Below are 21,319 nucleotides of genomic sequence, written 5' to 3' on the forward strand. Positions count from 1 at the left end.
CGATGCTTATCCAACTCCGTTGATCGTTGAAGTGCACAGCACGCTAGAAGCATGAGTGAAATGACCGCATTACTTCAGTTGTTTCCCTTAAACAACTAGAATGTTAACTTACAAAACGATAGGCAATCGCCATAATGGAATTCCACCTAAAGCAGTATGGATTTCCATCTACTTACATTTGGAAACACCGTGCCACTAGTTGACTCCAAGTGAGAGGAGAGTTCTTTGAATTTTTTTTTTTGTGTCTAAACTTAAAACAGGGGTAAGAAGGGCCTACCACGGAACAACATTGCCCAGTCCTGACACATGATGGGCTTTAGGAACAGGAATCATAGACTTGTTTATTTTCCATATTGCTGGTCTCTGCTAGGCTGACAATAGCCTGGGTTTGGATTTCTCCAAAACGTCCCTGTATCAGCGATTGGTGGCTACTAGTCAAGGAAACATATGAAATGGAAAAAGCATTGGCCAAAACAAGGGGTATTCGCTCTTTGACTAAATGTAATGCAATATGGGGGTCTTTGTTCTAATATTCACATGCTGAATTTTGAGAGTTGCGATGTTTTGATAATGTCATCCGTTTAACCCCTTGAGTGCCCGCCCCTTTCCCCGCCCTGTTGCATTAGCGGGCGGGGTTTATGACAAGCTGGTCTCGTCATGGGCACAGCGCAACCGCGGCCCATGACGAGACCAGCTCGTCATGGGCACTCAAGAGGTTAATGATGTATCCCTGCTTGTTTTAATTTTCTGAGATGCACCTCACCTTCATTTGAGTTTTTTCTTTCTGTTATATTTTACGTATTTAATGCTGTGTTTACTTTGCTGTCCTCCTGCTGCCAAAAAAAAAAAAAACAGAAAATGTCCCTCAGGGCTAGAGTTGATACCCAGGAACAAACTATGACCAAAATCGTAGAAATCAACCCTACGGGGCTGGAGAAATCTGGTCCTCTGGGGGAACCTGGAGGAGAACAAAGTGCACAGTGCTCCACCATCATCTTCAATAATTTGAAGTGTTAAGGTTTCAAGGGTTGGCACACTTCAAGGTTATGATTTTTGTTTAGGAGGTGGGTGCGTGTGGAATCCCCCCTCCCCTGAGATCAATTTTGGCCCCTGGGACCCCCTCCCTGGGGTCTTGCACACAAAGAGTCAACTTGCTGCGCTGTCCTACGCCAAAGTGAAAGAGTAGGAATGTATACAATACTGTGCATTACTGTCCTATCCACCTGCTCTGGCGCCATTTCAGCTGCCTAATGCCAATGTAGGCACCCTTGCACCATGGTGCAAAATGCAAAACACATAGAAAGGGGAAAAAAGGAGGAGAAATAACGTTATTTCTCCTTGTTACACCTCACCTTGGGAGGCATAAGGTTTCAGCACTTCCCCAGGTTTACATGCTCTTGTAATTCTGGGGAAGTGTCAAAATCCATGGGTATTGTGTGGGAAAACCCACTGCAACATGAATGGGAAACCTCCCAAGTGCAGAGTAAGGCAATGCAGCAATTTGCACTGCCTTTCTCCATAGCTATGAGGCCATTTAAAGCCATGCATTGTGGCTTTGCGTGGCCTCAAAGATATGATTGTGTGATTTGCACCACAGGAGCATCAGAAAAAGTGTGGCTCCTGGTGGCACAAGGGGCGCATAAATATGCCCCTAGAAGGGCTGCTATGCTTCCACACGTCTTGGTGCACACCCTTTTCCCCTGCATCGGTGGAGCAGGAAGCACCCAGACCCACAACCCCGATTAAAAGAAGAGGAGGGCGGCTCCGCGCCTGGAAACAACAGTTGTGCTGGCAGTGGGAGCCAGTTTACCAAGCAGGAACAGGAACCCCCATGCAGCCCAAGTGTTCTGAATGCCCCAAAAGAGAGACAAGGGAAATGGACCTCCAAAAATGGGACACCATAGGTTTTTGGGAAACCCCAAATCTGATTTTCACCCCTCAAGGCAAGGTATCACCATATTAGCCCCAGCATAGGTTTTCTAGTTCGCATATTGGTGTTCTATGGTGTTTGAAAAAGAAAAAGGGGCACAACTAACGATATTAGAGTGTGGTTGAGGGGCCACAGAGAGTACAGCAGATCCCCAAAAATGTTGCCACAACCGTTGCCCTTATTCTCCCAGGGGGTTGCATTTAGGACCATGGAAGGGGTTTCACCCATTTCAAATCACTCTTGGAGCTTTTGCTCATAAGCACTGGAGTGCATGGACCACTGTCTATTAGTCCTAAAGCTACAGAGGCTGCATAGTAAAAGTAGAAATAAAACCCCCACTCTAGAGTATATTTTTATCTTCAAATAGACACCAAAGCGATAAACATCAGATGAAGCTAACAGAAATTATGATTTTTGCAACCGTTTCATAAATTACTGCTTTTCACTCCAATTTTTTTTTAAGTTTTAAAAAGTTTTTAAATCACTGATTTCCTCTCTTAGCAGTAGTCTATGAGCTTTTAATGTGTGGGTCCATGGCAAAGTCAAAGTTTCAGGCCATCTGCCATGGAAGTCAGGGTCGGATGCGGGATATGGGTTGGTCCTAGTCAAGATTTTACCTTCGCACTTCTAAACTTTTCGGGTTCCTTTTCTCAACAGTGACGATTTCAGTGATATCCTCTGAAGCTTGAGTCTGGACTTGGGTTCAATGTCGAGAAATCAGTAGAGTCCAGAGGTCTGTTGAAAGCTTAGGTTCTCGGCAACATTGAAGGCTACTTACAAACTGGCAATTGGCGGTAGTCTATGAATCTCAGACTCTGAGCTCAGAAACCATTATCATTGCCTTTGGTTCACAAGATGCAGTCCTGTGGCAAGAAAGAGTCCACTCCAGCACTAGCCAAGGGTCAAGGACCTGAGAGGGATCCCTTAGGGGCTATAACTAAATCTCTCAGCTGCACCAACAGAGTCATGGACAAGTCCAGGGTGAACTGGTCAGCTGGGCACTTTGGAAGTGCAGGCTTCTTTAGATTTGGTGTTCCTGAAGCTTAACAGGAGGCTAGCTCTTGAACTTCCTTCACCGGTCCTTGGCACTAGTGAGCACAGGTCCCGCATTGGGGGACCCTCTACATGGGTTCAACAAGCATAGCAGCCTTTCTCCTTCTAAAATCATGCGTTGGGTCAGTAGGTGAGTCAGCTAGGAACAAATGTTCACAAGGAACTCATTTCAAGAAAAAGTTTATAACTGTTGCAATATATGATTTTTTGCAATGACTCTCTCATGAGCCTGAAAGGAAGAGTAATCCAATATAGATGTTTAAATTAATTTCAACATTGTAGTATTTACCTAATTTTTTTTAAAGGAGCAGGCCAGATGATGTATTAGTTAGTAATCACTTCAGCCGAAGTGAGTAACATTTATTTGTAAATACAAAAATCTTAATAAAAACACATAGTCACATAACACAACATGTATTGATAATGCTTACGCAAACATTGAGAAAATAGGAAAAGGTGACTTATGTGACCCCAGTGAAGTGACCATAACCAGCATGTATTTAAACATGAAGTGACTGTATTAAAAAAACAGATTATTGGAGTAAGAAGGACGTCTTTGTGATTCTGATCAAATATTTCAGATCAAGGACCAGAGCCTTTTCTAGTGCTCTCAAGACTATCCTTATTGGTTGCCGACGTTTCAACCCCACTATAGATAAGGAGGTCTCTTCAGAACGGGGAATTTAGGGGACTGCAAGTATGATATGGTGTTAGTGAGGTTTATAGAGTTGTGTAAGGGCTAATCGATGATTTGTATGTAGAAACATCGCTTACCTAAGGGCACTTAAGCTCCTGTCGTAAGCACCAAGTTACTGTTGGCACATGTCTTCTAATTCACCAATGGTCTACACCCTTAATTTATTGATTCCGGGTGAGTGATATGAAATAGGCGAAAATACCTATAAAAGGGGTGACAGTGGTGGTTACAAGGCGTACGGATGTATAATTGAACAGGTGAGCATGGTGACAAGGGAGTAATTATCACTCACGATGCAGAAGGACTGATTGCTTTCAAAGTTGAACACTCTGGTGTAGTCAGGTGGCAATACCTAAAGACAGGAGGGGTACTATTAAAGCAAAATCTCCATGAGGGACAATTGGTAATAACGATGACAGCAGGGGTTCTAAACTCACAATGTAATACTTATGACAACTATGGTAGCGATTGCCTCTAGTTGAAAACTGATCCGGTCCTGTACAAGCATCGGATAACAACTTCCTTAAGTCCAGGACCCAGCGTATGGAGTATTCTGTTAATGCTTGCCGTGGATCCGGTGAAGCAGGGGTTCCAGAATGAAGAATATAAGGCGTATAATGTATTAATTTAGAACATTTGAAGGTGGGTGGGATATTCATTGCGGGATGGGGAGAAATGTACTTACTAGAATCAAGCAGCTGTTCTGAATGCTCTATTCCATGTGTGATGGAAATAGAGACGGAAGATGCTACGTGCCGCATGCATGTGCGTAGGTGTATTGGGACACGGAAACGTTTATTCCGTTCAAATGGAGGCCATCTTATTAGGGTAAAAAAGGCCAGGATTTGTATGTGCTCCTATGACAGAAGATTCTAAAGATGATAGTTTATCTGCCAACATTACTAGATATGCTCTAATGTACTCAATTAAGAATACACATATTGGAATAAGTCTGATTAGAGGATCGTGAATGACCAGCCCATGGTAATGAAGGTCTGACAACAGTGTATTGTTTTGCGCTGTACAGCATTTGTGGAAATATAGATAGATAATATCACACACACTTCTGTATGATGCTCATATTATATGTTATTTACATGAGAGTAAATCACAATTCTTAGATACATGTGGGTTAACAGTGACTGGAATGGAAAACAACTCATATGGAAGTTCATACTCACAACCTGATGGCATAAGTATGGCAATTGTTTACTGTTTGTGGTGTACAGAATAAGACTAAGAAAATCATGTGCAATTATGCTGTGTTTACAGATTTTACATTATACATATTAACCCTATCGCAGCTGATAGAGGTAATATGAGTGACTCTTTTGCATTTTTAAGAATTGTATTGTGTTTTCCGATGTTACAATATGCACATTAAACCATATCAAGACCGATAGAAGTGAACTAACACAGGGATGTATAGAACCGGGCTCACATTGATTCTATTGCATGTTCATAATGGAACAATGTGTTTACAGTTTAGGGCTGCGCATCCACGGAACAATCTACTGATTGGTTATCTTGTACGTGCTACTGTGTAATCAATTCAGACTAATACATTTGCGCCATTCTTTCAGACTATTTGGCTCTAGTTGAGTTGAGTTACATTTATCAATCCATTAACATTCTAGAGTCTGCTGGATCAATTATATATCTCCACGCCTGGGAGGGATTTGAGCTTTTTCAAGAATTTGCCAGCGCAGTTTGTCGGCTGAATAGAGTTGTTCTTTGTAATGTTGAACTAGTGGAGCATTTTCTAAAAGGCATTGTATTCTACTCCTGTGCTGACCTATAAGGGTCTTAACTGGTTGTGAAATCTGGCCTATGTATATTAGGTGCACAGACACAAAATGCAATAAATTACGTGTGAGGTAGAGCAGTTTGTACGGTCATGAATAGCCATTTTGATCTCTCCATGCACAAACTCCTTGGTGTTGGTGGTAAATTGGCAGGCTATACACCTCCCACATTTGAAATAGCGTTTGATGGATGGTAATGACCACAGGTTCTCGATGGTGCCTACTTGTTTGTGAATGCTCAAGTCAGAGTGTACTAGGTGATCTCTAATATTCCTTCCTTTTCTGTATGAAAACATTGGCAGGTCTTTAAATATCTTCATAGTGTTCAGTGTGTGCCAATGAGTCTTAATGGTTTTAGCAATTTGCGTGCTATGTGGGCAAAATGTGGTCACACAAATATTTTTGTTGCAAGGAGTCTTTTGTTTTTGTTTGAGTATCTCATCTTGTTGACTGTACCAGGCCCTTTTCATCGATGATTTGACTATCCTTTTTTGGTATACTCTTTCTCTAAGTTTCCTGCTCAATATGCTCCCTTCTCAGAAGAATTCATCTTTTTCCGTGCAATTTCTATGCAATCTCAGCCGTGGGGGAGTCCATCCATTAGGGCTCGAGGATGGAAACTTTTGTATTGTTGACATTATAGGTAAAGGCAGGGGAAGATTGACACTTATGGAGATAGGCTATAATCAATTTGAGTCTGTCTTCTGTGCCTTTCCAGATTAAAAAAAAATTGTCAATATAACGCTTCCAGCATTTGATGTTCTCCTGGAATGGGTTATCTACGGTGGTAATATATATGTGCTCCAGGTTACCAAGATACAAATTAGCTAGATTGGGACCAAAAGGGCCCCCATAGATGTTCCTGAGCACTGCTGGCAGTATGTTGCATTGAACATGAAGTAATTGGTGGTTAAAGCAATTTCTAGGAGATCAGTGATAGAAGTGGTGGGAACAAGGCAGGGTGTAGGGCGTGAGTCAAGGACTGCTTTTATTACCTCAATGCTTTCCCTTTAGGGGATGTTCGTGTACTGGGATTATATGTCTAGTGTTACTAACATATCCTCTGTAGGATTGTTTTCTGATCCTTCAATGAGGTTGATCATGTACGTACTGTCTCTCACAGACATATCTAGAGCTGGGACAAATTCTGTGATGAAACAGTTTATATTCACCAACGGGGTTCTAGGATTGATCCGCAGCCTGAAAGAATTGGTCCACCTGGAGGATTAGTCGTATATTTATGGATTTTTGGCAAGGTGTAGAGAACCAGGGTTCTAGGACATTTCTTGTTGAGGAATTCGAATTCCAATTGTGTATAAAGCTTTCTTCAAGGCCATTTCTGGTTACTTCTTGGATCCGCTGCTTGATCTCTGCTAGTGGATTTTTATTGAGTTTCTTATAGTGATGTGTGTTATTTAGCTGTCTTATTATCTCGGCCTCATGATCGGTTCTCTCCTGGATGACAATGCCACCACCCTTATCTGCAGGTTTGATCATGATTGAATCCTCTTTCTTAAGGCTGAGTAATGACTGTCGCTCCAGCAGTGAAATATTGTATTGAATGAAGGTCTTCATAGTTTTCATCTTGTTGATGACCTCCAATATCGTCTTTTCAAATACAAGGCTCTCTGGAGGCATCAGGGCATTTGCAGGTATGAACGATGACCTTGGTCTCAGATTGGAAGTGTGGGGGATGGAGACGAGCTGGGTATCCCGAATTTCTTTTACCACAGTCCTGAGCAGACAATATATACAAATAAAAAATGTCATAAATAATTTCAATGCTTTTGTAATCAATCTTTGTTGTCTTTATTTTCTGTCTTCATTTAGCCAACACGTGTTTCGTGGTGTTGCGGATTAGCCCACAACTTGTTCAGGGCTAAAAAACTTAATGAACAACACCGTACCGGTTGCAGTATGCTTACACATTACAACATCACTCTACCTGTGACATAGTGCTGTTCTTTGGTAACATTATTGGGTGTGACAATGTGGAAACCCATGCCAAACAGTCCTCCATCAAATTAAAATGCCATTGCTTTGTCAGGATGTTATCCTCGAATTGTCCATATATATAGTATTATTTTACCTTATGGTTAACAGTGAGATAAGAAGTGTCAAGGATTTATAGTTCAACTAAGAGAAATGATTTGTGATTCTATTTGTGATATCAAATCTAGAATGAGGTGGCATTTTTGAAAAGTCCACCTACCTTCCTCACTTCATGTCAACTGGAAATATTCAACCTGCAATGTGTATCATGCGAATTATCAACGTCTCTGATAGATAATCCATAACCTAAATCTATTAGTCTTTACCCCATGTTTCCAAATAAGTCTACCTTACTGCCGGTACTACCACCATCCCGGTGCAGTTTTAATTCAGTTGTCAACTTCTTGTGTATCGTATATCTTTAAATAATATCTTCTAATTATATCTTTCATTTGATATATATGTTAGTGACCTCCCAAAGTATCAATTGGCCAATTTTCACCTGTATCAGTCATATTTATAATTCCATATTATTGTCCTCCCTTCGTGCTCTTCTTAATATTCTCCCATGTTTGGTAGTATGAATATCTAAAGTGGGAAAAACGTGAACATTCCACTGTTAATTTACGGCCTTAATTTATTTCATTAGCGTCCCTAGTGTCCGTGATCTAGTTTTTTAAGTTTAGTTTGATTTCTTACCTGCAGGCGAGTACGCGTGCATTGAGTGGCTTTCCAATGTTCCCATCCATCCATCAGTATTATTTAATTGCGGAAGTGAACCTTTGACCTTCCCCTCGATTTACCGGCTTACATGAAAAGCTAGAGTGCAAACCTCAAGCATAGCTAAGTGGTCATGATTTATTCTATAGAACGATTGTTTTTTTCAAAAATTTAAATTGGACAAAACTTTATTTGTTAAGCTCCTATGCTTTCGTCGATGTGTGGATTTCAATTGATCTATATATCTGTAATGGCTATTTCCATAAATAAAAATTAAGATTTTCCATGTTTGGCATCGGTTTCCACATTGTCACACCCAATAATGTTACCTAAGAACAGCACTATGTCACAGGTACAGTGAGGCTGTATTGTGTAAGCACACTGCAACCGGAATGGTGTTGTTTGTTATATTTCTTTAGCCCTGAAGAAGTCGTGGGTTAATCCACAACACGACAAAACACGTGTTGGCTAAATGATGACAGAAAATAAAAACAACAAAGATTGATTACAAAAGCTTTGAAATAATTTATGAAATTGTGTTTTTTATATATTGTGTGCTCAGGACTATGGTAAATGCAATCAGAATTTATAGTATGAATCCAGCTAGGAGGATTTAGGGTGATTTCCTCTTACCTTGGAACACCGCAACATCACACTGGGAGATATACACTGACACAACAAACAGTGAGTGCCCAGTCATTCACTCGAATTGAATTCACCCCCCTGCAGATTAGGTATCCTGAAAAAAATATTTTAGCCTAAGAGCTCTAAAGAATTTGTGAAGTTCTGTTTGTATTTTGAAGAAGTCAGTCTTCTTTGTAATCACATAGGACAATCCCTTGCTCAAAAGAGATAATTCACTACTATTTAACTGATGGTGAGAGACATTAAAGATAACACTTTCTTGATCAGTGAACCTTGTGTCTTGTGCCTCAGTAGTGATGACATCAGTTGTCTCGTGATTTTGTAGGCTTAGGTCATTTGATGTAGTTTGATGTTCAGTATCATGGTCTGTATTGTTTTCTGTTATCCCTCCGGGCCCCAAGAGTAGTATTGTCTGCGCGTCTGACGTTCGCCTGCATATTATTTCCATGTTCTCCTTTGGTTTCGATTGGTACCCTTTCCTCACTGGTCTTGGCCTAAAAAATGATTTGGTGGCTGGTTTCCTTGACCAAAGCTTGGTCCTTCTCCAGGGTTGTCTAAAGATTCTGATCCTGATGAGTAATCAGAGAATGTTTTGAGTTTGTTGTTTTTGTATCTGCCCCAAGTGACGTTCTTCCTGGCAATTTGGATTTTTCCAAACTATCACAGCCAAAGAGTTCTTTTTCAAGGTCTGCGATCTCTTATAGCTCTATTTTGCTTTGTTCCAGAGCCGTCTCTATCCCTAGCACCATCCAGTGCCTGGAACAGGTGGTGGAGATGTGTCCTCTCTAAAAAATTCCTGGGACGTTACAAACTATCAGACCCTGTGTATAATGTTGGCTTTCAGATACTGAGTTAGCATTCATGCATGCAGTTCTGTTCGCACATGTTTTTTCTTGGCTCATTCTAAACGCTCAATGAGGACCTGTCTTGGGTTAGTGCTAGTGGTTGAGTTATTTGTCGAAAAGAGAGATGGCCCCTTATTACTTTAGCTATATATTCTTCTGCATATAAGGGGGCTTCCCTATCTGACATCATCAGTCAACTTGTTATTAAGGTCTGGCAGCTAAATATACAGCTTAATCGATAGTGACAGTAAGTGATATATATTATGCACAATTGAACAAAAGGAATATATACAATCCACAACATACATAACTTTTAGACAAAAAACATATACACCATAGTTTTATACTTTTAGAAATGACAACCCAGAGATAGGTAGAGCAACTTTATAGTATAGCTCTTGCAGTAAACACTGCAAATCAATATATCAAAAACACAAGAGCAAACCCATATGTCCATGTGAACTGGGTAATTGCTAGTAAGCTATGAACAATTGCTCACAAGGAACTCATTGCAAGAAAAAGTTTATCACTGTTGGAAATATATGATTTTTTGCAATGACTCTCTCATTAGCCTGAAAAGAAGAGTAATACAATCTATATGTTTGAATTAATTTCAACATCGTAGTATTTACCTAATCCTTTTTAAATGAGTAGCCCAGAAGATGTATTAGTTAATAATCACTTCAGCCAAAGTGAGTAACATGTATTTGTAAATACAAAAATCTTAATTCCAATATACCACCAGCACCAAGGAATTTGTGTATAGAGAGAGCAAAATGGCTCTACATGACCATACAAACTGCTCTACCTCACACGTAATTTATTGCATTTGGTGTCCTGTGCAACCTAATAGTCATAAACCAGACATCACAACCATAGTCCAGACATCACAACCAGTTAAGCTACGTATAGGTCAGGAAAGGAGTATCATACTTACAGTCCTCAGAATTCTCCATCCTGAAGAGACCCCCATAGCCATAGTGGTGTTGAAACGTCGTCAGCAACCAATAAGGATAGTCTTGAGAGCACTAGAAAAGACTCTGATCCTTGATCTGGAATATTGAATCAGAATCACAAAAGACGTCCTTCTTACTCAAATAAACAGTTTTTTTATTTAATACAGTAACTTTGTGTTTTAATACATGCTGGTTATTGTCACTTCAATGGGGTCACATAAGTCACCTTTTTCTATTTTATCAATAATTGCATAAGCATTATCAATATATGTTGTGTTCTGTGAGTATGTGTTTTTATTAAGATTTTTGTATTTACAAATAAATCATATATTTGCAAAGTGATAAACTTTTACTTGAAATGAGTTCCTTGTGAACAATTGTTCCTAGCTGACTAGCTATTACCCAGTTCACATGGGCATATGGGTTGCTCTTGTGTTTTTTTATATATTGGCTCAGTAGGTGAAGCAAGTGCAGACATTCTTACACAGCCTTGTTTTGTGAGGTCCACAGGTTCAGCAGGTGCAGTCCTTCTTCTGTTCTTTCTGAGTCCAGCATTGTTCTGAGTCTGGAAGTCGGGGCTGGTATATTAATGCCAATTTCAAGTTTGTGGGTAGCGAGGACTCACTAGCCAATGGGGCTACTATTCCCATGGGTCAGCCTTACCCACTTTTACATCATTTACTCTGGGGTTGGCACTGAACAATCCCGCAATACCTCTGTTTGCCCAAATCCAAGATGTCAGGACGTGACCCGTCCCTGGGACAGAGACAGGGGCATACTGCTGAGGTCTGTACAACATAATTAACCAACCATCCTGGGTTTTCCCACCTTGGAGGAGATGCCAGTCTGTCTGTCTGCACAAATATAAGGGTAGGCTATAGTGTTATTTACATTTGTCTTTCAAATTCAGTAGCCCTTTTAGCCCCTTGATGCTCGTCCATCTGTAGCCACACCCTCTGACCATCCTGCTGGAGGAGGTTACAACTCCTCTTACCAGTAGTTCTTTTATTCCCCTTTGCTGAGTTGGCTTTACACCTCTTGGCAGGAAGGCACCAGATTGTCTCAAGTGACAACAGGTTCAGTAAGTCCGAAACAACTATTAGAACTTTGGGGCAAGAAGTTGTGACTTTCTAAAGTCATCTTTGCATTAAAAGGTATTCTAAATTCAAATTCAGTAATAAGTTAGGTTTACGGTAACAATTAATTTGATATCTTGAATTACTAGGTCTGGTGATCCAAAATGAAAGGTTAGCACTTTAAAACAACAATTTTGAATTTTCAATGTCAGGAAATGTAAACTTTAAATATGACATGTCCTGCTGTTAAACATCTGGGCTCCTGCCTTATGCGCTATTAACGCGTGACTTAAAGGTAACTTACTAATAATAAAAAGGAAGGTTTTGGGCATGGTAAAAGGGTTATTTTGCTATGTCAAGCTGGCTGTTTAAAAGTTGTTTGACTACTCTGTAATGCCAGCCATGTTTTCACTTTGTCACGGCTGTTGTGGTACAAAAAGTGCTGCAGTCCACTGGTGGCAATTAACTTACTAGCCCTGGGCATTCTTGGTATACTTGGGACTTATAGGTAAGGTAAATATGCCAATCAGGGGATTAGCCAGTTGAACATACACCTTGAGGGGTTCAGAGCACATGCACTGAGGCCTGGTTAGCAGGACCCAGTGCACTTAATAGGCCACAAACCAGCAGCATCAGTCCAAAAATTGGGGATGGAGAGGTGATGATGCAAAAAGAACCCTTTCCATACAGGTACAATGCAGGTACCATGCAAGGTATCCCCTATGATGCCACAGTACTGGTACCGGTGTCAGTAAGGAGGTATAGCGGTACCGCATTGTTGCAGTACTGTGGTGACAACTTTTTTTTTAAATGCCAATCGCCATTGTTCGGACAGTAGGCTATGAGCTGTGGGGTTGTCAGCTTGCAGTGGGTTGAGCACAGGGCCAACCCACTACTGCACATAACTGAAGACTCTGTGCAGAGGGAGAATGGATACCCATGAGGGGATGGGTGCAGGGCTGACCCTGTGAATATCCCTGGAATTGCAGTGCCAGCACCTTATACCATGGTACCCAGCAAGGTCTCAGTGAGTTACTGCAGTACCGTTACTGGTACCACAGTATCGAAAGACCATTTAAAATAAAGAAGGTTCCGGTCATAGACTAGATCCTCCAATCAACCACCATTGTGCAGCTCGGAGACCATATGCAGTGGGGGCTGGCTACATGTGGTGGGTCTGGTGCCAGGACAAACCAACCCTGCATGCGGCTGAATGCCATGAGCAGGGGCAAGACTGGGTTCCTATGGGGGATTGTATTGAGGGCCTGGTCAGAGGCTACGCCCCTCAGCCAACCTCTCACTGCACATGGCTTAAACCAAACACAGCGAGGGGTTTAGTGCAGGTTGTCCAAGAGGCTTCTGAGGACACTCAACTTTGAATATGATCAAAAAACTGAAGAAATTCACTGAAAAAACAAATGTTAGAGTGACATGATAGCTAGGCATGGTAATAAGATTTCTGCTTATGTTACAATTGCCCAGGGAATTTCTATAAAAAACACAAGTGTTAAAGTGATGTAATAAATAGAAAAAACACTCAAATTCACCTGTTATAGTTGAATCAACTTACCATAACTTGTGACCCCATCATGCACTGCTTATGACCTCACATATTACTTCACTCATTACATGTAAAATACATCACTGATAACATTGATTTTTAAACACTGGGTGCCAGATTTGTCAATCTTTCGTGCAGCGCAATGCAGCAAGCCACCTTGCTGCGCTGCATGAAAGGGAAAGGGCAGAAAGGTGTTGTATTTACTAATATACAGTGCATTCCTGTCCTTTCCTAGTGCTGGCGCACGTTGGGCTGCCTAGCGCCAATGCAGGCACCCTTGCATCATGTTGCAAGGGTGCCTGCATTGTCGGACGGATTGTTTTTGTGCAGTAAGAGACACTTCCCTGCACAAAAACAATCCTGAGAGGCATATTCCTCTTTCTTATTGTGCAGCAGAATGCAGCACACATAGAAAGAGGTATAAACGACTAGACATAAAGATATTTCTCCTCGTTACGGAGCTATTTGATGCAGTTCCAGGTCTAACACTAATGTTACAGCAGGCAATGTGCCAAAATGCATGGGTGGATGCATGGTGTCACATGGATTCATAATTATTAAAAGTAATGTGTATAATTAATTAAGCGTAGGTTAATGATATTTTCATTAAAAAAAAGTTCTATTAATTTATAAATCCAAAAAGGTAATTACAATAATTAAATAGTACATATGTTATGTTCTTAGATTTTGTAAACCTTATATTATATTTTTTAACTATTTTCAAAATTATTATTTTTTAATTGGTTTTATTTTAAGTCTCTACCTCTATTATTTCCTACAGGAGAGTGTTGCAGTACTAGTGCTTAGCCTTGTGTGATACTCGAATTACTAGAGTTTCTTTTTTGACAGTAGTAACGTACACTTGTAACCTTGGTTCCACACCCTTTTTTCCGGGGGTGGAGACATGTAAATCTTCACTTTTGAGCAACTTTATACTAGGATTTTGTGAATAACCAACCTTAGTAAAGTTACTCAAAAATGTAAAAGTGAATTACACATGTGAATTTCTCAAAAATGTAAGGTACCTTTGTGAATAGCGTCCTATGAGTCTCCATCCTGTATACAAGGAAAGGAGCATCCTACCACTGAAATCGTGACAGTGTAGTATATTTACAATTGATTTCTTCTATATGCCTGTTTGGAGAGTTCCCAGCCCTAGCAGGGCACATTTCTACCACCACAGTGAAGATGGCCTCCACAAGGGAGAGGATTCTGTATCCTGAGCAAGTGTGAGCCAAAATACAAACTACTGACACACATTCCAAACATGTAAATACAGCGAACAGCTAAGTCGCTGCCCTCTCCCCTTGAGCTGCCTAGAAAACAGAAACCCACACACCACCTACAGTTTAAGAAGATGCAGGCAACTCTACTTAAGTTGAGGAGGAGACCCTTGTTGATCATTACAAAGAACATATACTATACTCACAACTGCTGTAACTGGTGTGTTGCATGTGTTTGAAGCTCTGTTGGACTGTGTGGTTTCTGTTACTTGTACTCAAACAAAACGTTTTTGACATTTCCTAAAATTATATTAAAAACAATAAAACAAAGATGTTAGACCTGACAGCCCTAGGGAGGTCTTAGCCCGCATTTTTTCCCTTTCTGCCTCAGTTTACCGCCATTTTTTGTTGTTGGACATAGGACTCTGGGCGCCTTACCGCTACTGAACAGTGCTGAGGTGCAGGTGCTCTCTCCTAACAATATGGTTGCCATAAGCCCCTGCCATGTGGCCACTGTCCTATCCGCGCGCTAGTAGTTGGGATCAGGCTGGGACATAATGCTACTGTAACCCAGAGCGTCCTGCCTCTTGTCACCAGAGAAGCCACTACAGGGTCCCCAGAGCCTTCTAGAATCTTCCCACCCCCCAGGCTGGTGCCAGAACTTGCCGCCTTTTTGTAGGGTCACCTGACCTAGGAGTATAAAGGTAAGGGAGGGAAAACCTGAGTATAGGCTGCTGAGCCAGGGGGAAGCTACACTACTGAGACTGACTGAGCTTAGGCCCTGCTGTCCCCAAGATAGCTGAGTGATCCTGCCAGCCTGCTGATCTTGCCCAGTGTGAGGGGAACCCGGGGTGCCAACTCCAGTGTGTCTGCCCAAGACTACCATCCTTGCTCCCACTGCTACTAACTTCTGACACTAATGCCTGTCATCTACTGCCAGCGCTGAGGGAAGAAGCGCTGTGAACCTAACACCTGGATCTCCCTAACTAGCGCTGTGATCCCTGAGTGCTGAGGAACCTGCGAGCGCTGCTGCGGCTGGGAACCACCAGGTAAAGTGCTGTATCCCCCAAGCGCTGGATGGCGTAAATTTGTCACCTTCTGCTAGCGTTGTCCCAACTAAGCGCTGCCCTTCAGGAACTTGCCATATCCTGTGAACGCTGTGCTGGGGCGCTGCGGGGTGCCCAGGACCTGACTGTGCTGCCATTGCGGCGGGAGCCGCCCCTCATCCGCTAAGGCTGTGCCCCCCTTCACGCTAAGACAAAGAGCGCTGTTTGCCCAAGATCACCGCCGCTGCCCGGGTACCTGTATGCAAGGACTTTGCCCCGAGATGATCGTGTTGTCCTGAATCACCTGACTGTGCTGCCATTGCGCCGGGAGTCACCCCTCACGTGCTAAGGCTGTGCCCCCCTCCGCGCTAAGACAGAGAGCGCTATTTGCCCAAGATCACTGCCGCTGCCCGGGTACCTGTATGCAAGGACTTTGCCCCGAGACGATCACGTTGTCCTGAATCACCGCCGTGGCCCCGGGGCTGCCCAAGAAGAAGATCGCATGTCCTGTAATCCACCACGGCCCCCGAAGCGTGGGGAGGGCCACCATGGGTACTGCCGAGTCCGCGCTGGGCCTGTAGCGCGAAGAGCGAGAGTTGCTGAGGAACTGGGGCACCGGCATGCGTCATAGGCCGTGCCCCCGGGAAGCCGCGCTCCTATTGGTTCCTGTGCCCTGGGCCGATTAAGGAGCCCGCCCGGGCCTCACAGAGAGCCCCGCTGCGGAAAGCGGCACCCTGACTGACCCGGACCGGGTCTTCGGCAGTGAGGGTGGAGAGAGAGAGCCCGCCTCCCCCACATCAAGCCCCGAGGGTCGGAGTGGGCTGATTGAGGAGGAGGTGGCCTGCACATGTCAGGGCTGGAGCTGCGGTGAGGCCCACATTCTCACATGAGACAGAGCGGTGAGTGCGGGAGACTTAGGGCCTACGCCTGCGCGGAGACCCCGCCCTGAGTGCTTCAGGGGATCTTGGGGGCTTGAACCAACACTCACCTAAGCCCAGACACACCCGACCACTGTCTGGGGGACTGCCCCTACCAAAGGAACCCTGCCTGCATGGCCTCTCTACCTGGGGAATGTTACCTGCCTGGAGGTTGTACTAGACTGGGCCTCAATTCCTGTGTACCCTCCAAAGGGAGCCTGGCTGGCTGAACTGAATAGGTGGAAGGGGGCGGAGTATTGATTTTGCATATATGCCGCAGAAGATAAGTTGAATGTTTTGATGCCACACCTGCATAGGACCTGTTGTCTTTAATCGAATAGGGGCATAAGAAATGTTGCCTATGTTGACCGCGAATACAAGAAATGTTACTTTTAGTGAACATGTCTAATAGAAGTGTTACCGGTAGAGACCTGATGTTATAGAAACTGTTTATCCTTTCTAAAGTGAGAACCTTGCGTTACCTACCTTGACCAGAAGTAGATAAAGATACTTGTTTTTGCCAATGAACCTGGAGTGGTGTTGATGCAGATTGGGGTGTACAAAATCTCCCTACTTCCACGGATAGAGTAATTTCACAGTTACACGCACATACACTCACCATACACTAGGGCCCATTTCACTAACATACACTCAAATACTCCACCAGCATTGAACCTGTGGAAAGAAAACTCCTAAACACCCCACATCTACACTGAGGTCGATAAGACCTAGTTATTGTAATTGTCATAATCTAAACAATCTATACAACAATAATCAAATAGAGTACTCAATAATTGACAAGAAATAATCCCCAACACCGTATTTAAAATTATGATTCTTTATCTAAAATTAGTCAAAGAAATTAATCAGAATAAATCATTTTCTCATAATTACCTATTCTAGCTAAATGTCAGAATGGGTCATCAGGACAAGTCTCTCAGTAGAAATCTCCCAAGTCACTGTCCTCACAGCATCGATCCTCACCAACGCAGGTTTGGGAAGAAAATGGCAAAGTGACCTAAAACCCTCTCTAGGCTAACAATTTTTATAGTATTTTAAACAAAAGAAAGCAACAAAAAGTATTCATCGCATCCGCTGAACCTCTGAGCAAAGCGAGAAGGAAAGGATGTAGCATCGCTACATTTGGAAAATCTCCGCTCAGGAAAATCACAAAAATAAAAAGACAGAACAGGAACCAAAAATAAAAAGTAACTTTTAACATCCACATTTCCTCGGCGATGACACAATGAGCTCAGAGTTCTTTCTTTATGGCTCCTTTGTCCTCCAAGGCTACTCAAACATTTCTTGGTTCTTGGAGATTTGCCCAGCACTGCTACTGTCCTCACGGAAAGTTTTAACCAGGCAAGGACTGTGGTCAGATGTCTCGTGACCATATTCAGCAAGGCCCTCTCATCACAAATCACTCACTCGAGGCCAGGCTGCAAACGGCAGCCATTTTTCGTTAGGCCAAAATGGACCATCTTAATTAAAAGAGACAAAAACAACGTTACCACAGCATAATGATTAAACAGTGTTAACCCCACTAATACCCTTATGTGTATGTAATTATCTAGCTTTTGCAACACAGGAAAGCATTAGTTCAAAAGCGTTTCATGCTTTAAAATAAACAGCACTCAGCAACGTTATTTAATAAAACATGCACATTTATTAAATAGCAATACAAAAGCATTCCCTCGTGTCGGTTTTCTTCTCATTAGTACGTTGGTAAGTTTAAACATATACACAAAACAAATAATTAGTGATTATTAATTAGTAATTTAATTATGACAAATAGACAAACCAGAGCTTAAAAACCCAATAGATTTTCATCAGAAAATCCTGCTCCAGCAGTGTCTTCTTATTGCGTGCGCTTTATTGGGTCAGTGTGAGTGTGTGCTGCACAACTACTTCACCCATAGCTTCCGGCGTGCGTTCCGCCTCGCGCCAAGCTACCGCGTCGGAGTCGTGGTCCCTGGGACCTCCCGGGTCTAACACTGGTGGCAGCGGTGGGATTAGGACTTGTGCTTGTGCAGCACCCTACAGTGACTCAGTGTGCGCCACAATCTGACACCTGTTTTAAATCAAGCTTGAAATTCTCCCTGACTGCCTGATTGTGAATGCTCTTGCGTTAAGCCTGTTACCTACATCCTAGTGGTTTTCCCTGAAATTGTCCGAGGCCCTACCTAGCAGGATGGAGTTTGAGCTGGCCAACCTAGAAACATACACGGTGGCGCAGCTTAGGGAGTTCTGCCAGGGGAAGGGGGTGTTCTTCAAGGGAGGCGCCAAGAGAGAGGAGCTTCAGCAGAGTTTGAGAGCATGGGCATTGGCCCATCCGGGAGGGAGTGGGGACGAGGGGCAGGGATAGCAGGACACTCCAGGAGAGCTGCACCTACCTCACATATACTAGTGAGAATGTATTGCCAGGAAGACGTTCCAGGGCAGGCAGTAGTGTTTCAGTAAGGAGCTTGTCTGCGGAGGAGTTCGAGGACAGGAGCGAGGAGAGACAACTTAAGCTAGAGCTTGCTAGGCTAGAGAAGGAGCGCGAAGAGAAGAGGCTGGCTATGGAGGAAAGAAAGCTTCTCCATGAGCTTAGCCTGAAAGAGCTGGAAATTAAAGCCCTACAGACGGGGGCTAACAGCAACGCAAATGGTGGCGGCGTACCTACTGAAGCTCCACGTGAGTCTAGGTTCTACATGCCCAAGGATGTGGTGTCCAGTTTCAGTGTGGGGGACGACATCGATAAGTGGCTAGCGGCCTATGAGGTGTGCTTAGTAGCCCATGGGGTCCGAGAGAGTTATTGGGGGTGTGGCCTGTATTGGTACATGCCTCCGGTGGGGAGGGACACGCTCTTGACCTTAGACAAGGCAGACCAGACTAACTACTCGGTTATGAAGGAAGCACTACTTAAGAAGTTTGGCCTGACCCCTGAGAAATACCAACAAAAATTTAGAAATAGCCACAAGCTTCCCACCCAGAACTGGGTAGATTTCTAGACTATGCCCGCAAAGCATTAGCGGGTTGGGTGCGGGGCAGCGAGGTGACCGACTATGAAGGGCTGTACGATATGTTTTTAAGAGAGCACATTCTCTATAAATGTTTTCCAGAGCTGCGCCAACACCTGGTGGACCGCAAGTTGACCGACCCAAGGGAGCTTGCGGAGGAGGCGGATACCTGGGGCAGTACCCGGGTGTCCAACAAGGGATCCGGGGGGGACTCCCAGAAGGGTGGACAGGGTTTTCCCCAGAGGAGAGAGAGGGGAGATAAAAAGAAGGAGTTCTCTAAAGGCCCCCAAAATAGACCGCAAGGGAGAGGGGTAGGTTCCCAGCCCCAATCTGGTTCGCCAAAGCATACTTATCCTGACCGAAGTCAGCAGCCCAAAACTGTCCGGTGGAGGTGGGACACTATAAGGGGGATCCCCAGTATCGAAAAAGGACCCCAGCCCCTACTGGAGGTAAGAACCCCGGGGTGGCTAGTGTAGCACTGGGGGAGGAGTTGTCCCTAGATAAGGGGGGTGAGTGGGCAGGCTTGATCCTAGTATCCCTGGGGGTCAGGGAGGTGGTCCCACAAACTCAGGTACCCTCAAATACTGCCAAGTACCAGCAGAGGGTCCTTGTTAACGGGCTGGGGGTGGAGGCCCTGAGGGACACAGGTGCCAGCATGATGATAGTAAGGAGACAGCTGGTGTCCCCGGAGCAAGTGATCCCTGACGTATTCCACGCGGTTTAGATGGCTGACAACAGTGTGGGTCACTACCCTGTGGCCAAGGTTCCCTTTGAGTGGGGAGGGGTTTCAGGCCTGTTGAGAGTCACGGTGAGCCCTGCCATGCCAGTTGACTGTTTGTTGGGAAACGACTTGGAGCATACCGCCTGGAAGGAGGTGGAGTTTAACGCACACGCCGAGATGCTGGGACTGCCAGGATTGACCTGTGCGGTCACACGGTCCATGGCTGCCCGGCAAGGGAATCAACCAGGGCTGGAGCCTGGAACAATGGCCCAGCCCACCGCTGAACAGGAAGATGCCTTGGAAGATGCACCCCGTGAGATGGAAGGGGCCCCTGCTGCCATGGCCCCGGAGTCCATGGAGGATGACATTGGTCCCGAGGGGGACTTACCGACCCCTGCAGAGTGGCAGGTGGAAGGAGGGCCTACCCAGGAGGAATTCTGTTGGGCGCAGAGGGAGTGCCCCACCCTTGAGGGCATGCGGCGACAGGCTGAAGCCCAAGCATCTGGAAATGCTGCTGGAAACCACCATATCTACTGGGAGGATGGCCTTCTTTACAGTGAGCCTAAGGCACCGGTGCATTGGTCCTCAAGGACATTAGTGGTTCCCCAATGCTACTGAGCCTTCCTACTGGAGTTAGCACATGAGATCCCCCTGGTGGGACACCTGGGCCAAGATGAAACGTTTGCTTGTTCGGTCCCACACTTTTATTGGCCCAGGATGAGGATCGCCTCTGACGCCTTCTGCAAGTCTTGCGTGACTTGCCAGGCGAGTGGGAAGACCGGGACCAAGTTGACGGTCCCCCTGGAACCACTACCGGTCGTCGGAACCCCTTTCGAGCAGGTAGGCATCGACATTGTCGGGCCTCTGGATCTGCCGACCACCTCTGGACACCGGTTCATCCTATTTCTGGTGGGCCACGCCACCCGGTACCCGGAGGCCATCCCTCTGAGGACCATTACTGCACCTGCGGTGGCGCGGGGCCTGATGGGGATTTTTCCCCGGGTGGGTTTCCCCAAGGTTGTGGTGTCGGACAGGGGCACCACCTTCATGTCTGCCTACATGCAGGCAATGTGGAAGGAGTGTGGGGTGACTTATAAGTTCTCCACTCCTTACCACCCCCAGACCAACGG

The sequence above is a fragment of the Triturus cristatus genome, chromosome 9, assembly GCF_964204655.1.
Source record: "Triturus cristatus chromosome 9, aTriCri1.1, whole genome shotgun sequence".
Lineage (NCBI taxonomy): Eukaryota > Metazoa > Chordata > Amphibia > Caudata > Salamandridae > Triturus > Triturus cristatus.